Raw genomic sequence first — 24317 nt, forward strand, 5'->3', positions numbered from 1 at the left:
CGAAAGGTCGAAGGGCAAGGGATAAAATGGTCAGACCATTATAAAACGGAGTATGTGAGCCAAATGAGAATGGAAAAAGCGTCACCCTAAAAAAATTAGAGGGTCAAACAGAAGCATTTTTCTATAAAAAAAAGAAGAAGAAGAAGAGAAAAGGCACCAAATTTTATGAATTAAATAATATCTAGCGTAGTCAAGACCTTAAGCCACGAATCTCTACTTCGTAACGAAGTCAAAAAGAAAGGATGTGATGCCGATTGCTACTGAACATAAGCGTGAGAAGATTTAGGCTGAATTTGAATCTTTGAGATTCTGGCTTTCACAGAGTGTGGAGCTTTGAAATATCGCTCCTACTTTCGTCGCCACTCGTTCAAAGGAGCTTTGAGAAATCTCCACAGATGGCCGGTTCCTCGTGGCGTTCAGGTAGTAATCCGTCGACTAAGAGCCGCGTTTACCAAGTCGTTTTGTCACCGATTAATTCTAGATTTGATTTTGATTCATCCCCGATTGTATTATACTCCTTGTTCTGTTTCCTTCCTATCTTGTTGCTGTGCATTGGATTGATCCGTGTCGCCACTATCATCGTCGAGGGCACCGCCGTTCCCTACTGGTTTCTTGTTCGATCATGTGACGCGGACATTGCTATTCAGGCCACTGTACAATGAAATAAGCAAAAAGATGCGGCAATGGCAGCTTGGTCGTCCCTGAAACAATGTAAGCATCTCTAAACTTAATCCGGTTAAAAAGTCCAAATAATTACATGACATGCTGGTAGAAGAAGAGTCCAAACACCGCCTCCAGTTCATTTCTCTCTAGGCTTATCTCGTTTAATAAATAGCCAATGTCATGCCGATATTCAATCGAATTCAAGTGCGTATTTACAGGTTCCTGAAACTGTTGGCGAGATGGTCAGTTTGCTAAGGGAAATCGACGCAAATCAGGAGTCTCTGAAGGAAGAAATGCAGGCTATGAAGATTGGTTTTCAAGAGGAGGTACAGGCCCTGAAAACAGATATGAAGGGCGAGGTTGGTAATCTGAAGAAAGAGATAGCAACCTGGAGACAGGGAAATAAATTTTTGTTCCAAACTTGTTCCTGGGAATAGAAAAATAGAAAAACAGGAAAACAGAACAGTTAACATTCCCGCTCTAAGTGTTTCTTTTGTCAGTTTTGGATATTGGTTTTCTTAACTTTACATGAATATTACTTCTAAGTGTTGAATTTCCATATTCCTTTATGAATTATGATGCTGACAAAATGGGGGAGAATCTTTGATGCAGATACCGTAGAAACACTGAAGATATATATTGATTTATTATCAGTTATGATATCTTGAATACATGATATATTGATATATCGCAAAAAGCAAGATGTGCAGTCCTTAAAGTTCTAATTCTTTTTATCTTGTAGGAAATACTGAAGTATACTCAGAACTAATTTTTATACACTCTGTCGTATACCATTATTATACAAAGTTTATAGGAAACTACTCATACTTCGTTGCAAATTTTCACTCAATTCCCTTATAGAAATAGTCTCGCGCTTATTGATGATATCTAGTGCTTAGACTATATCAATTTGATTGCTTATACTAAGTTTTAAGCTTTATAAGTTGCAAGCAATCTTCAATCAATTTTCAAAAAATTATCTTGTTATCTGCATGGAAGGTTTTGTCACCATAAAAAAGGAAGAGATTATTGAGAAAACATATTAATAGATTTTCAAGTTGACAAAACAATCCATGAGTGTTTACGAACTTGATATGTGCAAGTATTGTTTTATGCCTTAGGTAATATCTGCCTTATGGGAACCTAGATATGCAAAGTGAAAAGATTCGTAATAGCTGATAGAACCTACGTGAACAAGTCTAGAGGAATGGGGAGTTCATAAAGATTTAGAGGTACTACGGTTGACAGCCAAAAGGATCTATATCACCATCGTGCTCAAAATACTTAGTAAGAAGCAGTTGAATATATTCAGAATTCTTGACATAACCAGAGCATGATATCACTAGAAGCTTGATATGAACAGAAAACGAGTATTAGAAAGAAGCATGATATGACCAAGGGCTGCTAATATCACCAGAAGCTTGATATGAGCAAAAATATGATAATTGCGGGAAGCCCAATGTGACTAAAGGCTGCTGATATCACCGGATGTTTTATATGAGCAGAAGCCTGATATCACCAGTGACTATATATGCGTGGGGCGACAGTAAGAACCTAAGACAACAACCTTGTCACATGATCTTATTATGTTATTCCGACATATTTTGCATTACTTCTAACATCTAGTGATCTGGTATGGATTCTCATTTTGGAAGGAAATGATTGATTGACAATCATCCCAAAGACAGAAGACTTTCCACAAGTTGAAGCCACTCTATTTTTGTAAGCCGGAGATTTGATTGTATGGGCGACCAAATTTACGAGAACTCATATTGATTGACTCCAACAGCTAAATTGATCTTCTAATCAATTGGCCAACGGATAGATTGGAAATTCATCCTCATGAAGATTTTCCAAACAGGAAGTTTGGATCTTGAGTGCAAAACCCAAAATCAGAGAGCTTTACATTCTTACATCTTGTCTTTTGAGCATACTGATATTGTAATCTCTTGAGAGGTGTTGGCAGTGTTTAGTTTGTGCTTAGGGTGAGATACCTTGAGTATAAGTAGCACTTGCTTTGCGAGGAGGCACTTGGACATAAGTTGCACATTCGACTATAACTTCTCAGCAATCATTAATGGAATTTCAACTAGTAGGTTGTTAGCTCGGGAGAGTGGACGTAGGCTTGCACTAAGCTAAACCACTAGTTTTCTGCTCATCTTGTTATCTTGCTTGATAGAATCACACAACGCACCTTGGTATAACCTAATGCTGCATATATCACTCATTGTTCATATTCAGTATAATGCTTGTATCAAACTTGACGTGTTTTGATTCCGCATTTTCTGTCAAGTTTCTTAAAATCACCAATTCTGCCCCCTCTTGGTGATATTGTAGCCACATCAGGTAGAACCTTGACAAAAGTATTAGGAAACAACATTCGTCATTCTATATTACATAGGGCTCTATCTAATCTCTAGAAAACTCGAGCAAGTCCCGACCACTTAGGTTCTCTCTAGGTGTGTTTACAACCTGTGAATCCTAGATCCAACAAATGATACAAATCAATCCAGTTCCTAAATTTATTACATTTAGCTATAGAGACAGGACCACCACCAAATTTCTCTTGGGGATAAGCAATTTCGTTAAAATCGCCTGCAAGCAACCAGGGCATAGTCATGGAGTTGGCAAAATCTGTAATAACGGGCCACAACTCTTGTTTCTTGCTTTCTACAAGATTTGCTTAAATAGCTGTGAAGCACCAAGTGCGCCTATTCTCAGTCAGTTTGAGGTGAGGAACTTGGGGGTAGAACAGAGAAAATCCACTCGTAATGAATTAACCTTCCACAAAAACCAAATACCTCCCAAGAAATCTTGTGCATCTATTCTGATAGAATAATTGAATTCCAGTTTTGCAATAACTTTGGCAGCTTTATCACCACTAATTTGAGGTTCCAACACAACAAGAACATCCAACGCATGTAATTTGACAATATCCCTTATTGTGAGGAGAAACTTTTTATTTCTAGCTCCTTGAGAATTCCAGACTAAAATATTCATATCAAGTAAAGTATTAAAAGATAAATAAGGTAATGTGGTGGTCAACATGTTCACATCAAATGAATCAGATATCAGTGAAGCTAATTCCTCCGTATCATCATGAGGATCCTCACTATCTTTAATCAATATGGTGGGTCAGGAGGTTTACGTTGTTTGCAGACATTGGACAGCAAGGCTCCATTACGATGTCCAACCATTTCCTGTTCCATCGGAATAGAAACCTCATAGTCAACTAGTGAAATAGCTGTAGTTGCAGTTACAAGCCTTCCTTCTTAATTTTCATCTCCCTTTTTACGAAGAAGTAACCTTTTCGGTCTGGCAACCCCTATTCAAAATTCCAGGAATGATGCTGATTTGGAGTTTTATATTCCCGAGAAAATTGGATACGTAGCTCATTATCACTCAAATTAGGCTTCATTCTAGGAGGAGCAGGATGAATACTCAGGGCTCGTGAACGCACTGGAGCCTCAACTCCCACGTTTTCTGCATGTTCTTCCACTGATTGGGGCTGTAACGCAGCAAAGCGAGAACCTAGTTGATTTTCTTTAGCATTATGCCCAAAACCTCCACGAGTTCGAGGCCTTCGCTTTTTTTGAACCACCGCCTAGTCTCCAAATTACTCATTTTGTTTTGGAGCATCAGAGGTTTCGTTTTTAGTTTAACAATTGCATCAGGAAACCTTTCTCCATGCTTAGATACCTTTGAGACAATATTTTCTTCACACTCTTCAGTTCGATGTCCTTAACAACCATAGTGAAAGCAAGTGAGGTGTAGGCCTTCATACTCAATCTTGCAGCAACGACCACCAATAGTGAGCATGGGTACAAGAGGTTGAGAGAGATCAACTTGAACACATAGTCATGCATGATTTCCTCTTTCTGCAGCGAGTGTTGTAGCATCCGCCTTCAAGGGGAGGCCAATATGGTTGCCTAAAGCACTAATAAGTCCTTGTCAAAATACTCTATCAGTAAACAAGGAATGCAAACCCAGATAGCCACTTTGTTCGCGGTAGCCGTATCTGGATCAAAGTTAGGAATCCAAGGTTGAATAGCCAAGTAGTGATAAAAAATCATCCAAGACCCATTACTCAAAATGGACTAGCGATCCTCAGCCAGATTAAATTTAGCAACAAAAAAGCCATTACCAACATCAATGACCGACATTTCCCCTCTCAGCTTCCACAACGCCATTAAGCTACGAAAGGGAGTATCCAATTTTCCATCCAAGCAGTTTGATAATCAAAGTTTTGCACCAAGGGACACGTAGTCATTTTTTCTCCTCCCGAAAAATTTGAACTATTGGGCAGTCAAAATCATCCGTATCTGAAACCTCCTCATCAGAATCAAACCCAATCAGTGAACTCCCCTTCCAAGTCCATAGGAATATTAGTATTTTTTTCCTGAAGGGTTTCAAGGTGAGTGGGTTGATCCATCGGCCCCTAGCACCAATGGCAGATTCGAAACACAATTTTTCTTTTTTCTCACTCCTTTCTAGTTGGTTTATCTCTTGTTGAGAAAGGACAGGAGAATGTTGAGGTGACGGTAGTAAGAAGGACATACCTTCTCTAACGCCTTTAATTCCTCGTGAACAAAGCTCAGAGACGTTATCTCTTGTTAATGGTGCCGTCGCTCCTTGCTTTGTTGTTGCCCTAGCAGAGAGTTTTTTCCCTCGCTCTTGTAAGCAGGCGATCTTAATCGAACGGTACACGGTGAGGATGATGGCTTGTGACGATTTCTCAACTTGTTAAATAATACACTTATTAATAAAACGCAGTAAATTAAATGATCTGTCTCAAACGTCTAAGACTGTCTAAGGACTGGGAACATCCCTGCGCACACCTGCCGTTCTCGATGGATGGATGAGAGAGTAGATTGAAGGGGTCAAGCTCTTGACCCTTTATAAACTAGACACCTGTAAGGCAAAAAATATTACAAAAAACATTAAATTTTTTTTATAATAATCACCAGGTAAATCCCAGTTTAAAAGGGCTTTAAAATAGGGTGTTAAATCCAGGAGCGAGTTGCATGGACCCTTTTTTGAAAAAGAGATGGTGAGGAGGACCGAGTCGCAGAGAGGAAACGCCATTATCTCTAAAGAAAGATTAATTGTCAAGGAAGGGCTTGAGATCTTGTTTCTCGGCCAAGAGGCTCCAAGCGAAATTTTTTTTTTTTTTGAGAAAGAGGGGTCGTTGCCGTTCGAGCAAATTGAAGATCATCGGATCAGAGAGAACAAAATCTCGAGCATTCAACAGCGGCCAGCAAAACGGGTTGTGCATTGCCTTCCTAACGAGGATTTTGATAATGGGTGGTTCTCAAGACCCTAATTTAGTAAAATTCTTCGTACTAAGGCTCTGTTTATTGATGTAATTACAACGTCAACTCGAGTACTTGTTATTGGCTCGGTATACAAGGGGGAAGTCTTCCAAATGCCATCCGGTGAAAGTGTCCATTAAATACATCTAAACTGCAATACAAGGGGAACAAATATCCTGCTTTAAATCACAGTCAACTGTAGGGATTAACCAGAGCATGGTGCCGTGATCCAGGGCGAATTTTCGCCGATAAAAAAGAAGGAAAGGGAGAAAATCGAGAAGATGGGACAACTAGTTTTGACCTTGCCCGCCCCAACGGAGAAAGTATTACATATAAATGTGGTACCACATCACTTATACAATAGTCTATTTACTGTGCGACACGTGTAAATATAGGCCTACATGTTTGAAAGTATCTATCCCCTCTCTCTTCACTCATCACTCTTCACGCTCCGCTCTCTCTCTCTCTCTCCCTCCCCACTGGCGATTCTGCTCTGCTCTCTCCGTCCCTCCTGACTCGCGACCGAGAAGCCCTAGCTTTGCTCTCTCTTGTCCGACCGCTTCCGCCTCCTCCGGTGACCCAACAGCTCCCCTCCAAGCGAGGACGACTCCCAGGAATCCCCTTCACGCCCTTGACCACCCCAATCCTCATGTCTCTCTTCCATCAAATCCTTGCCACGAGAACTCGTCCACTAGAGGTCAATGACGGCCGTTGACCTAAAAAATCCAGCTATGGCTGCCATCGACCTTGGTTGACCTCAACCTAGATTCGAAGTTGAGCTAAGCCATACATCCCGAATCTAGGGCTTGCTCGAGCTTAGATCCAAAAGCTGAGGCTCAAGTTCACCGGCCGAGCTTGAGCTCGAGATGGCAAGGACGAGCCGCAACTAGGCTAGTGGCGATCGGAGGCGAGGGCCCATTAGCCGAGAGCAGAGGCTTTAGTGGTGGAGATATGTGGGGAGTGGTTGGGGGAAATAGAGATCTCATTGGCGGTTGAAGGCGAAAGTAAGGATGGTGCTGTGGTGGTGGAAGGCCACAGGGTGGTGATGGACGGAGGATTATGATGGCGATGAAGTGGTGGTGGAAGGCAATTCACAAGGTTGAGTTGACTACGAGTATGAGTTGAGTCTATTTGTTGGAAGAAGAAGAAGAAGGAAAAAGAAGGAAAAAAAAGTAAAAATATATTATTGACATGTGTCGCACAATGAGTTGATTATTATATAAGTGACGAGGCACCATAGTTGTATGTAATATTTTCTCGTCCCAACGATCCACCCCCACCAATAAAATGTTTATAAAAAATTTATTTCATATATGTTTTACACAAAAATATCCTTTGCACATTTCATTTGTATATCTCACAGATTTGGGGATGTGATATTAAGATGATATCTTCCCCATTTACTTTGGTAGACTTGAATGGCGCGTGCATCAAAGATTGGACCGTATAATGTTCCTATTGACCACATCCATTCCCAATCCCGTGGTTCTTCTCAAAGACCTTGATACATCACACCTCTCTCTCTCTCTCTCTCTCTCTCTCTCTCTCTCTCTCTCTCTCTCTCTCTCTAAAATCTCAAAAACTCCAAAAACCTTTTTCCTTTTCTTTTTGTTTTCTTCACCGGACTGTTCTCCCTTTTACTTAAAGGGTTAATACCATGAAAAATCCTAAACTGATACAACTGTGATAATTTTACCCCAAACTATTTTTTTGACCATAAAAAACCTCAAACTGGTACACCTGTGACAAATTTACCCCGAATAATTTTTTTGACCACAAAAAATCTCAAACTAGTATACTTGTGACAATTTTACCCGAACTAATTTTTTAATATTATTTTTTTTATTTTTTCGAATTTTTTTTATTAATTTTTTTTATTTTTCTTTTATTTTTTTCCTTCATCTTCTTCATCTTAAACCTCTGGCCGGTCGCCGAACTGGCGACCGGCCAGAGGTGGAAGTAAACGAGGTTGGCCCTGTAGAGGGCTCGGCCCTGCCGGCGAGCCCTCGCCAGTTGCCGGCGAGTTCAAGCCTCACCAGATCTGGCGAGGGCTTGTCCTCGCCGGCCAATGGCGAGGCCGACCTCGCCAGTTGCCGGCAAGTTCGAGCCTCGCTAGATCCAGCGAGGGCTCGGCCCCGCCGGCCGCTGGCGAGGCCGACCTCGCTGTTGCAGGGTGAGGTCGAGCCGCCCCAGCGGTCGGCGGGGTTGACCTCGCCGGCTTCTGCCTCTGGTCGATCAGCGGACCGGCGATCGGCTAGAGGTTGAAGATGAAGAAGATGAAAGAAAAAAAGAAAAGAAAAGAAAGAAAAAATAAATAAAAAAATTGAAAAAATAAAAAATAATATCAAAAAATTAGTTCGGGGTAAAATTGTCACAAGTATACCAGTTTGGGATTTTTGGTGGTCAAAAAAATAGCTCGGGGTAAATTTGTCATAGATGTACCAGTTTGAGATTTTTTGTGGTAAAAAAATAGTTTGGGGTAAAATTGTCACAGTTGTACCAGTTTAGAGTTTTTCGTGGAATTAACCTAATTTATTATTTCCTATCTATTGTTGATTATTCTTTTCTTTTATTTATTACTATTTTTCGATTTTTTTTAATAAAAATGCATGCTCAATTTGCCAGCAATAATTCAGAGGCGTTAACACCACTTATGCAAAAGAACAAAAAAACACACGAAAGCACACCCACAATAGTAGGATAAACTGACATGTCACCAGCTTTATTTCCATTTTCATAACAAGCCACAAATTTGGAGTAGGAGTGATCGATTCCCGATCCGATCCGATTCTAAGGTGGAACCAGGAACCAGACCGAGAGAACCGGTTCCCAATTTTGGGAACCGTGGACCGGACCGGTTAGTTCTAGGACCGAGAACCGGACTGGACAGCCGGTCCGGTCCGGTCTGGTTCCGGTCCGGTCTAATGGAACCGGTCACTTAGAGTTTAGTTTTTTTTTTTTTTGTTAAACACTTAAGATTTGGTTCACATTTTACTAATTTTTGTTAGTGAATTTATGTCAATGAAGTTCACTTAGGGTTTAATTCACATTTTACTAATTTTTATCAATGAATTTATGATAATGAAGTTCACTTAGAGTTTAGTTCACATTTTATTAATTTTTTTAAAGAAAAAAATAAAAAAAATATATATTAAATAGTCGGTCGGTCCGGTCGGCAGTCGGTCCGGTTTCCTCTTGGGCAAGGAATCGGACCATTGCGGAACCGGTTCCATTCTTAGGAAGCAGGGAACCGGACCGATAGTCCCGAGAGTCGGACCAAACCCGTCGGTCCGATCCGGTCTGGTCCCGGTATGGGCGGTCCAAGTTGCTCGCCCCTAATTTGGAGCGTTCCAATGAGACACTCGTACGTGTGACCTTTTGTCCATAAAGCCCACAATTTACCAATTTGCCCTCGCAAACGACAAATCCCCCCACACAACAAAGCAAAATCCCCATCTGTTTCCAACAGATCATATTGCTTTTTTATTTGGATAAATACCAGAAAAAAAACCTCAACTATACCCACAGTGAAATAAATGTCTCAAATTTTTTTTCTATAACCAAAAATCCTAAACTTACCCATTGTGACACAAATACTCCAAACCTTTTATGTCACAAAAAATCCCAAATTTATACATGCGTGTCATATGTACCCTTTTTTTCAATTCCATTCAAGGTATATTTGTTATACTCGCATAAGTTCGGGATTTTTTATGATGCTAAAAAAAAGTTTTGGGTATTTATGTCACAATATGCAAGTTTAAGGTTTTTAGTTATACAAAAAAAGTTTGGTGTATTCATATTACAGTTGGCATAATTAAAGATTTTTTTTATGGTCCTTTTTATTTTCATTCCTAATTTTGCCTCCCCACTAGAAAAGGACAAATTAGTCTCCCCACTAATTTTGCCTTCTCCTCTTCATCCTCCCCTTTCTTGCAGATACAGTCCTCACCTCGCTCCCTTCTCTGGGTCTCCCCGGAGCCCTCTTCTCTTGCTCCTCTTCTTCCTCCTCCTCCACCACCCCGTTCAGCCCGCACTCCTCCCTCAACCCTCCGTACTTCTCGTTCCTCTCCGTTCTCGCCTGCAACACCTCCAGAAGTTCGCTCACCGCTTTCTCCTTGTTCCTCCGGTTCTTGATCAGGACTTCGCTTATGTCCACCGGCGTCATCTTGGCCTTCTCCACCGCCTCTCACAGCGACCTCGCCACCGCCTCGCCAAGGTTCTTGGCCTCGCTTCCCAGGTAGTTCCGGAGCAGGATCTTGAGCGCCGGGTACGAGCAGTGGCTCATGCAGATGTGCATGTCCATCCGGCCACTCCGGAGCAATGCCGGGTCGAGCTTGTCGATGTGGTTGGTGATGAACACGAAGATCCTCTCGCTCCTGCAGCACGACCACAGGCCGTCGGTGAAGTTGAGCATCCCCGAGAGGGTGATCGTGTTGTTGTTCCCGTCCTCGCCGCCCTGCGCTGCCTCAGGCGCGCTGGGGTCGTAGTACCTCCGAGGCGAGGACGCTTGGGGCGCCTTCAACCTGTTGGACAGATTGACCGAGCAGTCAATGTCCTCAATGACGATGATGGACTTGGAACTGGTCTTCATGAGGAGCTTCCGGAGCTCGGAGTTGGAGTGTACCTCGGTCAGCTCGAGGTCGTAGATGTCATAGCCGAGGAAATTGGCCATGGCGGCGATCATGCTCGATTTCCCCGTACCAGGTGGGCCATAGAGCAGGTAGCCCCGCTTCCAGGCCCGGCCCGTCCGCTGGTCGAAGTCCTGCCCAGCCGCGAAGTCGCTGAGGTCCTCCATGATGTCCCTCTTCCTCTCCGGGTCCATGGCCAACCTGTCGAAGGTGCTCGGGTGCTTGAACGGCACCGATTCCCATGGGTGGCCCCGGGAACCGCTGCGCGAATTAGTATAAATGAGGCATTCTTTGTTGTTGCGGTGGATGTCGTTGGCCTTGTCCTTGATGTCGTTCAGGTAGGAGTCGAGGATGAGGTCCTTGTCCCGCTTCCTGATCCGGAGCGTGAAGCCGCGCTTCTCATCGGGGAGGGGACGCCACGAGAAGGTCCGGGACTGGCGCTGCATCACCATGTGCTCCCACTGGACGGCAACGCCGTCAAAGACGTCGTTGATGCAGTCGTTGTTGGAGAGGCTGAAAGTGGTGGCGCTGGAGTTGAGGGCGCGACTGAGGGAGAGGCGGCTGGCGGAGCTGCAGACGAAGGAGCAGAGGTAGAGCTGGACGTCGTTGTAGAGCCCGTTGGTGTTGACGCCGTCCATCTCGGTGATGTCGAAGTAGCAGTAGGAGGAGAAGCAGCCGAGGGCCCGGAGTAGGAACTTGAGGGAGGCGAGCTGGAGCTCCCGCGGGATCACCACCTGGATGAGGCTCTGGCAGAAGGCCAGGATGCCCAGAAGGGAGGCCAGAGATGTCCAAGACTCCTTCATTTCTGCCATTCTGCGTGAGTGAAAGCTGAGGAGATCTCCCGGGTTTGGAAGAAGGAGACGATGTAGAAGAGCTGGGGTGTGGAGGGCGGGGAGAAACGGGGGATTTGGGCTTTTTGGGTGTGAGTTTTTCTGAGGAAGCGAGCTGGAGAGTATATATGGAAGAAAGAAAGTGGGGGTTGTGGGTTTTGAAGGGCTATTTCCGATTTTCTCGGCCTTTCTTGGTCATTTACTTGCTCAAATGCAGTCGCCCTTATGGTCAACCCCTTACTTTTTTCCATTGATTGTGCTGACACATGCTCTTTGTGTCTCTCCACAAAACACCCCATGGATTGCCTTCATGCAACATCAAAACCCTCGAGGAAACATCAAAACCTACCCCTCTCTCTCTCTCTCTCTCTCTCTCTCTCTCTCTCTCCACAAATTGCCTTCATGAAACATCAGAAGCCCACCCTCTTCTTGGTCATTTACGAGCTCGAATGCAGTCGTCCTCACGGTCAACTCCTTACTTTTTTCCATTGATGCTGACACAAGCTCTCTCTCTCTCCAAGAAACACCCCATGGATTGCCTTCATGCAACATCAAAACCCTCGAGGAAACATCAAAACCTCTCTCTCTCTCTCTCTCTCCACAAATTGCCTTCACGAAACATCAGAAACCCACCCTCTTCACAAATTGCCTTCAAACAAAACAATTTGTGGATGACCGATTCAGACCTAAACTTATCGTAGGATGGCCGATTCAGATCTAAACCTTTCAATTGTGTTAATTCAGTCCTGAGCCTTATAATTTTGATCGGAAATTGCTGACGTGACGGTTTAGTCAGCGTCAACCGTCCTACATGGTAGCTCGGGAAGGAGTTTGATGGCGACGACGAATAATCCGGCACCAGCACATCCAATTGTTTTTATTTTTTTTTGTTCGAACAGCACGTTCGGTTGTAATTGCATGGAAATGTTCATCAAGAATATGGCTACACTTGAAGATTTCACTTTCACTACAAAAAAAACATGATTTTTGCGACGAATTTTGTGACGAAAAATTTGGAAAAATCCGTCTCAAATCGAATTTGCGACGAATTTAGCGACGGAAAAAATTCCGTCGCTAATAGGTCGTCGCAAAATTTTGCGACGGAAAAAAATTCGTTGCAAATAATTTGTCGCAAATTAGCCACGAACACTATTCGTCGCAAAATTCGTCGCAAATATTTCGTCGCAAATAATTCGTCGCAAATTAGCCACGAACACTATCCATCGCAAAATTCGTCGCAAATTAGCCACGAACTTTATTCGTCGCAAATAATTCGTCGCAAATTAGCCACGAACTTTATTCGTCGCAAATAATTCGTCGCAAATTAGCCACGAACTTTATTCGTCGCAAAATTCGTTGCAAATTAGCCACGAACTTTATTCGTCGCAAAATTCGTTGCAAAATCCGTCGCAAATTAGCCACGAACTTTATTCGTCGCAAAATCCGTCGCAAAATTAGCCACGAACTTTATTCGTCGCAAAATTTATCAGAAAATTCGTCGCAAAATTCGTTGCAAAATTCGTCGCAAAATTAGCGACGAACAATTCGTCGCAAAATGTATTCGTCGCAAATTAGGCACGAACTTGATTCGTTGCTACTTATTCGTCGCAAATTAGCCACGAACTGTAATGGTCGCAAAATGCGTCTCTAAATATTCGTCGCAAATTTTACACCATTTCGGCCATCAAAACTTATCCATATCAATAGCTACGCATTAATGAACATCATGTAATACATTCAAAACAATCAAAGGACACGAGAAAATCATAGATTCCGCTTCAGAAACAGAAAACGAACAAACCAGACACAATGCCATATAATTGAAATATGTAACTGAAGGAAAGATGCTAGTCCGCAAAAAATAATGATATATGCAAAGTTGCAAAGTCTGATATGATGATATTTGATATCCAATCTTATAATACATTCAAAACATTCATAGGAGGCGGGACAACCATAGATTCTGCTTAAAAAACGAAAAATCGACAAACCAGACACAAGATTGGGCAGCTGTGGTACTCGGCACGACACCAAAAGCAGTCACTTTTGTCGACACCTGATGAAATGTGGATACATAAATAAAGATATTCAATCAGTCCAGAATATAAAAGAAGTGTTTATGCATGAATGTGGAACTAGGTATAAAAAAACAAGTAAGAGAGTTAACAAAAAAACGTTTCAGGACGAACATCAATGTTCTTACATATGAATATGAGTCAACGTTGACATCCACTGTACTTTTTTCACCCTTGTAAACCGTATTCCTGTCACCTAGGAAAAATTAGATCCTTGTCAAAATAGCATTGCAACAGTTTAATGACTTAGAGAGGTGAATTACCAACACCAATTCCCAGGAAGAGAGGACTCAAAGTCAATTAAGGCATGTATTTCTACAATGTTCAAATATCATATTTTTTTTAACAAGCATGCCATCCTGGGATCTCTAAATTTTCAGTTTTTCGCAAGCAAAGAACCTTGTTGTAAGAAAGTTGTGCACAAAAAGTAATTGTAGGGCAGGAACATATTGGGTGAAATTGCACTTATGTCATAAAAGATTGTGAAGCAAGCTTACCCTCGATTTTGGCAATTTTAACTAGAAAGGACCGAGAAAATCATCATCATCATCATCAATCTCAGCATCATTGTGTTGCTCATCATTTTGCCCATCACCTATTGGATTGGCGGGAGGTACAGGAGGAACCTCACCGCGATTGATGTTGAGGTGTCGCATAACGATTTGCATTTGTTGTTTCAAGTCATTTATTTCGTCGTCCCTCTCTACAATTATATTTTTCAGTTGATTCACTTCTTGGGTCAAATGCTCGTCATGTCGTGTCCTCCTTCGACCAGTCGCATTGGATGATGAAGTTCCAGCATGATTCGGCATGTACATCCTTGACAAGGATCCCATCCCAAATATTTTTCCTTTTTTCATCTCACCCGTTGCCTCCACCCATAATGCCATACTGTCAACTGATGGTTCAGACGCAGCACAACCATCACTACCACTAGCATTGCCCATTAAAAGTTCATCATATTTTTCCCACATTAACAATATAGATGAAAATAAAATAACTTCAAATATATATCTACTATAAATATTAAAAGCATTCACGGTTTTTATTCTAGTTTCCATAAAGCCCAAAGTATAACCTTACATACCTTAACAGATTTTGCTCGATCACCAATCCATGTCTTATCTTTCTTTTGAAATATGCGTTCAAATGTAGCTGCAAATGTCGGTTTCGTCCCCAATTTTTGTGCCTACAAAATGTAAACATGAGTAATTGAATTAAATTAACTTATAACTTATTTAATAGACTTACCAGTCGTTTGCGATGCTCCCCAATGTTGATACAGCCCCCAGCATATGTGGCAGACCCTTCACTAGAACTAGAAGAGCGATTCTTTTTATTCAGCTCACTGATTTGCTGACTCCTTTTAGTTTCCCAAATTCTGTTAATTTTCATCCAATTGTCAGCTGTAATGAAAGCCGGCTTCACTTTCTTGCTCTTCGCTCTATTCATCACATTTCGTATAAAATCACTGACTTACTTATGAAAAATTCTTCTCACTTCATTCTCTTCCTCTTCAGCCCACTTGAACTTCCGCTGCAACCAATACTAGAAAAACTGAAAGTTATTATGATGGTCACATATCCATTACCATGCACCAGACAATTCGGCGATAGACTTTGTTAAGTTCATCTCCAGGAAAATATATGGTCCCTTTAGTACCAAAAACTAAAGAATTGTTCTGGTCCCTTTACATCATTCTTGACCATCAATATACTACACCGAACTTAGTTGGTGAGAAAATAGAATATCTAAAACTTACCTTGAACTCATTTTACCACAAATCTTTCACTTCTTGTGGAACACTTATGTAATTAATATACTGCCCCATCCAATAGTTTTTGACTATTTTATTCAGTTCCCTCACAACAAACGGAGCATCCGTGAATCTGCAAACATATGGATATTGTGCAACATCGACAATTCAGTTGACATCCATATCTAAAGCCATAAATATTACATATACTAAAAAAAAATGAAGTACTTACGAATCTCCAAATGGGCATATCATGAATCGTTGATCTTCTTCACCTGTGTTTCCGTCATTATGCGAATGTTGCGCTAAATAATAAAGAGGAACGGAAGGAGAGGGAGCCAAAGGAGATGGAACTGGAGGAGATTCAGTTGGCATGTGGCCAAGTCCCATAACATGTTTTTGAGCGTTGGAGGAAGGACTAACGTGTCCATATTGTCCATCAGCATATTGTGATTGAGGGTTAGATGAAAGGACAGGAGATGAGGAAAGGGACGGGGACGAGGACGTTGAAGAGGTTGGTCTTCTATGCATGTGACCTCTACGTTTATACTGACAAGTAGGAAGGTTAGACAAATATGTAAAAAAATATGAACATGTATTACGGACACATAATGACGTACATGACGAAGCTTACCATTTTGGTTCAGAAGCAGAAAATGTTCCCTCTTAATTAGCCAATGCCGAGTGTTTATGACGGGCAATTTCCTATGAGCAAATATACTATGAATCGCACTCATTTTGATATCAAACATTAATATATGAGCACGATATGCCATGCTAAGCCGACATTAGCCATAATTAACCACACGATCCACTTTCAAACCACACGATAATTCATCAAGTGCAAGAACAACCATGAAACATCAATTTCAGCCACATGATCTTCGTTCTCGACCACACGATCATCAATCAAAGTGGCTGGCCATAGGCATTATAAGCCATTAATTTTTGTGGGCATCTAAAAAATTTTAAATTTCACTCAAAGTGGGTGGCTACAGGTATTCTTAGCCATTATGTAAAGTTTTGAAATTTTGTTATTTCTTTATTTTTTAATTTTTTGGGGCACCTAAAAAAAGGTAAATTTCACTAAAAGTGGGTGGCCACGGGTATTCTAAGCCATTCTGTAAAGTTTTAAATTTTTTTTATTTTTGTATTTGTTAATTTTTTTGGCCACGTAAAATAATTAAAATTTCACTAAAAGTGGATGGCCACAGGTATTATAAGCCATCTGTGAAGTTTTGAAATTTTTAAAATATTTAATTTTTTTTTCGCCACCTAAAAAAATTTATTTTTCACTCAAAGTGGATGGCCACATGTATTCTAAGCCATTCTGTGAAGTTTTGAAATTTTTTATTTTATTATTATTTTTACATTTTTTGTGCACCTAAAAAAAATTACAATTTCTCTCAAAATGGGTGGCCACAGGTATTTTAAGTCATTTTATAAAATTTTGAAAATTTTGAATTTTTTATTATAATTCTTTTTTTGGGCACCTAAAAAAATTTAAATTTCACTCAAAGTGGGTGGCCACAGTTATTTTTTGCCATTTTGTGATTTTTTGAAATTTTGGTTTTTTTTTTAATTTTTTAAAAAAAATTCAACAAATTTAATATTTTCCTAAAATATGACTTTTTTTAATTTTCATGAAATTTTTCTGAATTTTTCTAGACTTGTTCAATTTTAATGCATTTTCTGAATAAACGCTTAATCAACCACCCGATCATCATTGAACGCTTAATCGGCGATATAATGGACAATTAACCAGTCGAACATCTATCAAAGCCACGTGCAATCCTGAAATCGACCCCTAACTTAGCCAACCAATCAGACACTAAACAATCCCTAAACAAATCCGATTAATACTCATTATAGTAGGTAGGGTTTATGGAGTTGCTTACTTGGTTCAAGGCCAAGAAAAACCAAACAATAATTATATTTTGGTCGGTCGGCCAGTGGCGGGCTCGGCGCGGGCGTGGGCCCAAGTGGTGGCTAGTCGGGCTGGGTGCTCGGCCACGGCCGAGCGAACGACGGTGGAGGCCGGGCGGCGACGGCGGCGGCGGCGGGCGGGCTAGGCGGCAGGCGTCAGGCGGGCGAGGCAGCGGCGGCGCGGGGTCGGCGGGCGAGCGATGGCGGAGGCGGGCGGTGCCGGGCGGGCGGCGGCGGCGCGGCTACGGCCTCGGGCGGCGTCGAGCGGCTCGGGCGGCGACGGCGACGGCGATGGCAAGTGCTCGGGCGAGGTTGGGCGGCGACGGCCGGGCGGCGGTTCGGTGGCGATAGCGAGCTTGGCGAGGCCGGGTGGCGACGGCTTCAGCGGCCGTGTGAGGCGCGCGGCGAGGCGCGGGCGGCGCGCGCGCGGCGGCGAGCTCCGCCGGCGAGCGGCGACCCCACGCACGTGCAGGCGACGACGGGGACGGCGGCGACGGGGTTGACGGGGACGGCGGCGACGGCGACGGGGTCGACGGATACGACGGGGACGGCGGCGACGGTGACGGGGGTGACGGCTGCGAGCTGCAGGGCGGGCAGGCGACGACGGCGACGGTGGTCCAGGGCACTCGGCGAAGACAACGGGAGGAAGAAGAAGAAGAAGAAGAAGAAGAAGAAGAAGAAGAAGAAGAGGAGAAAAACAGTCCGTGACAGTCAGAAAACAAGAAAAGCTGACGGGGGCACGTGCGCATGCAGGGGGAGAGAGAGAGAGACGGATTTTTTTTGTTCGACTCAAATTTGCGACGGATGCAAATTTGCGTTTGTCCGTCGCAAATTTGCGACGAACTGTTTTATCCGTCGTAAATTTGCGACGACTGTTTTAGTCGTCGCAAATTTACGACGAACATTTTTTTGTCCGTTGCAAATTTGCGACGGAATGTTGATCCGTCGCAAATCTGCGACGGACTTTTTTTGTCTATCGCAAATTTGGGAGGGAAATATTTTTCCATCCCAAATTTGCGACGGACTTTTTTTGTCAGTCGTAAATTTGTAATGGACTTTTTGTCCGTCGCAAAATTGGGACGGACTTTTTGTCCCGTCCCAAATTTGCGATAGAAATTTTGTCCGTAGCAAATTTGCGACGGACATTTTTCGTTCGTCGCAAATTTGCGATGGACATTTTTTTGTCCGTCGCAAATTTACGACGGACATTTTTTGGTCCGTCGCAAATTTGAGAGGGAATTTTTTTCCCGTCCCAAATTTGCGACGTACTTTTTTTGTCCGTCGCAAATTTGCAACGGACGTTTTTTCCGTCGCAAATTTGGGAGGGAATTTTTTTTCCGTCGCAAATTTGCGACGGAATGTTAGTCGGTCGCAAATTTGGGAGGGGATTTTTTTCCCATCCCAAATTTGCGACGGAAATTTTGTCCGTCACAAATTTCCGACGGACTTTTTTTGGTCCGTCGCAAATTTTCGACGGACAGTTTTTTTGTTCGTCGCAAATTTGTGACGGAATGTTGGTCCATCGTAAATTTGCGACGAACTTTTTTGATCCGTCGGAAATTTGGGAGGGATTTTTTTCCGTCCCAAATTTGCGACGGAAATTTTGTCCGTCGCAAATTTGCGACGGACATTTTTTGGTCCGTCGCAAATTGTCGACGGACATTTTTGATCCGTTGCAAATTTGGGAGGGATTTTTTTCCGTCCCAAATTTGCGACGGAAATTTTGTCTGTCGCAAATTTACGACGGACATTTTTTTGGTCCGTCGCAAATTTGCGACAGACATTTTTTTTGTCCGTCGCAAATTTGCGACCGACTTTTTTGTTCTTCATAAATTTGCGACGGAGTTTTTTTGGTCCGTCGCAAATTTGCGACGTTTTTTTTTCCTATCCAAAATTTTTCGACAGACAATATTTTTCCGTCGCAATTTTCCGACGGATTTATTTCGGATTCCAAAAATAAAGGACATTTTCGAATCCGTCGCAAATTTGCGACAGATTCGGAAAATTATCGTGAATTTCACTTCCGTCGATAATTCTTCAATGAACAGTAACCACGAATAAGTTGTTGTCGTAAAATGAGCGACGAAATTAGCAACGATCCAAATCCAATGGAAAATAGAATATCGCAAATGTTATCGCACGAATAATATTTGACTTGTCGTCATTTAGCGATAAATTTTCCGACAATCAATTAAATTAATAAGAATAATCGATAACAACAATAATAACAACAATAACAGTAATAACAAAAACAATAATAATAATTATGACAACCAAAATAACACTTGTCGCAATAATAATTTAACTCATATTGTTTTGTCACAACAATTTTAATCTTCATTTTCGTCTTCGTCTTCGTCTTCGTCCTCGTCCTCGTCTTCGTCTTCGTCTTCGTCCTCGTCTTGATCTTCATCTTCATCTTCATCATCTGTCTCAAAATCAGATTCTGAACCATCTTGTACATTTAATTTGCAAATTTCAGTTGGATCCACATCTATCATTCCTCCACATGGATCTTGTAAAGTTGGAATGTTATATTCCTCAGTTTCAACCGTGTTACAAACTTCCTCTTGTTGATAGGCTCTATCCTTCCAGTGTTCATCGATTTTTCTCCGTGCTTTGATTTTACATACAGCCCACCAATCAGCTTTGTCACGTTTCAAACTAGGCTATGATGTATAACATACTTGAATTGCTTGTTGTGCCAAGACAAATGGTTTATATTTCATATACCTTTTCTTGTGATTTATTTCAACCAAATTAAACTTTGTATGCACCTTCATTCCTTTGACAGGGTCGAACCACTTGCACTTAAATAACACAACCCGCATCATTAAAGATCCAGGGTACTCTATCTCTATTGTTTCATCCAACAAGCCATAAAAATCATCTTTTGAACTGCCACCATTGGATGACCGAACACACACACCACTATTCATTGTGGCTTTTCCCATTCCATATTCTTGAGTGTGAAAATTATATCCATTTATGAAGTATGCCGGCCAACTTCGTACTCTTAACTATGGACCCCATGACAAATGTAGCAATCCTTGCTCTCCAAGTTCATTATGATTACTATGAACCTAAGGTTACGCACGCAAAGTCAATAATATATATTTTAATAAATGATGTATAAAATTTAAATAACTTGGTTTTGGGCCATAGGCAACTTACATATGTTTTGAACCATGCTGCAAATTGTTCATCGCACAAACAGTCAAACTCATTTGGTGGTAGTCTACACATTGAAGTTTGGAAAATCATAGTAATAAATACCAATAATATATTAGCAAATATTTGACACACAATACATATATTTGCAAATTTACACTTACACGAAGTATGGCTCGACTTCTGGGCAGTTTAGTAAAATATATGTATGGGCTGCATGCAATTCTTCGCCTGTTAAGTAACGAAACTGACATGCGCCGCTTGGTCGATCCAGATAATTGAAAATAGAGAATGCTTTGCAATTGGGATCACTGGGGCCCTCATCATTTCTGCTTGCTCTCCGTCTCTTGCACTGCACATGCAGCTCAAAATAGTATGACGCAAATGTTGTCACTTCTTCCACAATATATGCATTACAAATTGAAGCTTCAACACATGCCTTATTCTTCACTTTTTTCTTCAAATGATATAAGAATCTAGTTGCAATAGAAAGAAACTTATCGGAACATAATATATAATAAAGTAATTTTAACTTTATTTTAAAAAAAATTACCTCTCAAATGGATACATCCATCGAAATTGGACGGGACCTGCAACTTTGGCCTCATAAGGCAAATGAACTAAGAGATGCTCCATCGAATCAAAAAATGATGGAGAAAATATCCTTTCTAAGTTGCAAAGAATAATTGGAATATCTCTCTCCAGTTTCTCCATGTGTGATGCTTTTAACACTGTCGAGCAAATATCATGCAGGAAATTGCTTAACTCTGTAATGGCGCCCCATACAAAGTTCGGTAGAACTTCCTTGAAAGCTATTGGAATTAGTCTTTCCATCAATATGTGACAATCATGACTCTTCAAACCTGTCAACTTGCATTCATTCAAATCAACACATCTCCCGAGGTTCGAAGCATATCCATCAGGAAACCGCACAAATTTCAACCATTGACAAACAACTCGCCTCTGCTCCCTATCCAATGTATAAACTGCTTTTGGTTTTGGTCCCCTGCTGGTTGCATCCACATCTAGTGTTGGCCGATCACAAATATCTCTCATATCTTTTCTTGCATTCAAGTTGTCTTTTGTTTTTTCGGTGACATCCATCACAGTATTTATGACATTGTCGAAAACATTCTTTTCTATGTGCATGACGTCAAGATTATGATGAATAAGATGGACCTTCTAATACGATAGATCCCAAAATATACTGCGTTTTGTCCACTTATGTGTACTTCCGTACGCAAAAGTCGTACCGTGAGGGTTCTAAACAACAGTTGGAAAGTCCTGCACCCGCTCCCAAATTTGATCGCCGGTCAACCTCAATGGTGGACATGTTCTTTCAGTCCTATTATTGATGAACTCTTTTTTATTCCTTCTGAATGTATGATTTATCGGTAAAAATTGTCTATGACAGTCAAAATAGCCGGGCTTCTTTCCATGTTTTAATCTAAATGACTTTGATCTCTCCAAACATATCGGACATCTAAGATCCCAGGATTACTCCATCCAGATAACATTCCGTAAGCTGGAAAGTCATTTATCGTCCAAAGAAGAGCAGCCTTCATTACAAATGTTTGATCGGTAGAAACATCATATGTAAGGACACCTTCCTCCCATAGCCGTTGTAACTCTTCAATCAATGGTTGCATATAAACATCTATTAACTTTTTCGGATTTTGCGGGCCAGTTACGATCAATGTCAAAAACATATAAGGTGTCTTCATGCACATACCAGGTGGAAGATTGTACGGCGTTAAGATAACTGGCCAACATGAATAACTTTTTCCTGATTTCCCAAATGGGGCAAATCCATTAGCACAGAGACCTAACATGATGTTTCGAGGCTCTATTGCAAACTCAGGGTACATTCTATCAAAATGTTTCCATGCCTCTGCATCTGAAGGATGACACATTAGATCCTCTTCTGTTTCATGATTTGCATGCCAAGTCATGTGTTCAGCAGTGGCTTGAGACGCATAAAGCTTTTGCAATCTGGGGATTAAGGGCAGATAAAATATTTGCTTGCATGGTCTACGTTTCTGATTACGACCCTGCCTCCTGTTAATCTTGTACCTAGGTTGGCTACAGAATTTGCAAGATTCTGCATTTTCATCATCTCTCCAATATAACATACAACCCCTACTACATACATCAATCCTTACAACCGGAAGACCTAAGTTATCCACTAGCTTTTTCATATCGTAAAAATCACTTGGCATGCTGTTATCACGAGGCATTGTTTCCCGCATTACTTCAACAAAAGAGTTGAAGCAATCTTGCGACACATTATGCTCTGCCTTGATATTTAACAGTCTTGCTGTCATTGATAACTTAGTGTGGTTGTCACAACCTGGCCATAAAGGTTCATCTGCTGCTTTCAACATTTCCCAGAACTGATTAGATGAAAAAGCTCCATTACACACATTCTCATCAAAACCCGTTACTCCTATCTCTTCCAATTGTGATGCATAACTAGTACCCACTTGTTCAGGTGTAGGAGTAAAACTAGTACTTGCATGGTTCGAATCTGAAACAAAATTCTGACTAGCTGCATTAATCACCATCCTCTCGTATGGGTTCAATTGGTCATAATAGCTACATTCTTCCCTAACTAAAAATTGGTCACTTCTTCGATATCCTTCATCAGATATAAATGGTTTACCATGGCAAGTCCAATTATAATAATTCGGAGTAAACCCAAATCTATAAAGATGTTCTCTAACTGTATCACACACATGAAATTTACCATTACTGCATTTTCTACACGGACACCTTAACTTATTTCCATCCATGAACTCATATTTACTACTAGCAAAGTCTAAAAATAGTTCCAACCCAGTACGAAACTCATCGGTCAATCCTCGACGTCCAAGTAAGTTCTTATTATACATCCAAGCCCTGTCTCTTTGCATTGTGTCTGTATTAAAATAAAAAAATCTCGTAAAATATTTAAAATATCATATCTACTGTTGTTAATTAAAACCATAAAATTATGAAAATTAAAATTTTATTTTTCACGCAATAATTACTTTTAAATTTAAAAAATTGAAAAAATTACCATGTAAAGAAGACTTACCCAGATATTTGATTGAAATCTTGGTAGCAGAAAGTGGTCAATTTGAAGAGAATTGCAACGTTCACTTGGATTGCGAGACCTTCAATTGGACACGTACCTAAATAAAAGCAAAATCACTTAACATTCATTTTAAAATAATTTTTTATTTTTTCCGAATTTAAAAAAAAAAAATTTCTTATATTTTTCTCCGGTCGCCGGTCCGGCGATCGGCGACCGTATGATGCCGACGAGGCCGAGCGGCCTCACCCTGGCCGCCGGTCCGGCGACCGGCTGATCTGGGCGAGGCCGAGCGGCCTGGCCATGGCCGCCGGTCGACCTCGCCGTCGCCCAGCGCGGCCTCGCCGGCCATGTGTCGAGGCCGGTCGGCCTCGCCCAGATCTGGGGGAGGCCGTGCGGCCTCGCCATGGCCGCCGGTCGACCTCGCCGTCGCCCAGATCTGGGCGACGGCGAGGTCGACCGGCGGCCATGGTGAGGCCAGTCGGCCTCCGCCAGATCTGGGCGAGGCCGCCATGGCGGTGAGGTCGACCGGCGGCCTTGCCCAGGTGTGTCCGTCGCAAATTGGTGGCCGTCGCCGGTCCGACGACCGGCCACCAATTTACAACAAAAACAGAATAAAAAAGTCAATAAATTTTTTTTTCGCATCAAGCGATGAATAGAAAGGACAGGACCGTATTAGTCGCATGTTTAGTCACGAAATTAGCTACGATACTTAGGGTGGAAAAGCTTTACCGAGATTGATTTCTGCGCGCACTGCTTATTAAGAGAAACGAAAGAGGGAGAAGGCAGGAGAAAAACGGGCGACGTGATGAATCACTACTGAGAGAGAGAAATTGACGGGTGGGGTGCATATCACGAAATTAATTTTCCGTCACAAATT

General features: G+C 41.8%; 1 pseudogene; it reads right to left on the reverse strand.

Moving 5' to 3' along the window:
* Positions 1-9829: 9829 nt before the first annotated feature.
* LOC115664779 (AAA-ATPase At5g57480-like) lies at positions 9830-11421 on the reverse strand (annotated as a pseudogene).
* Positions 11422-24317: the final 12896 nt, after the last annotated feature.

The sequence above is a fragment of the Syzygium oleosum genome, unplaced genomic scaffold, assembly GCF_021117445.2.
Source record: "Syzygium oleosum isolate NSW1041296 unplaced genomic scaffold, Sole_v2.1 Sole_v2.04, whole genome shotgun sequence".
In the NCBI taxonomy this organism is placed as follows: domain Eukaryota; kingdom Viridiplantae; phylum Streptophyta; class Magnoliopsida; order Myrtales; family Myrtaceae; genus Syzygium; species Syzygium oleosum.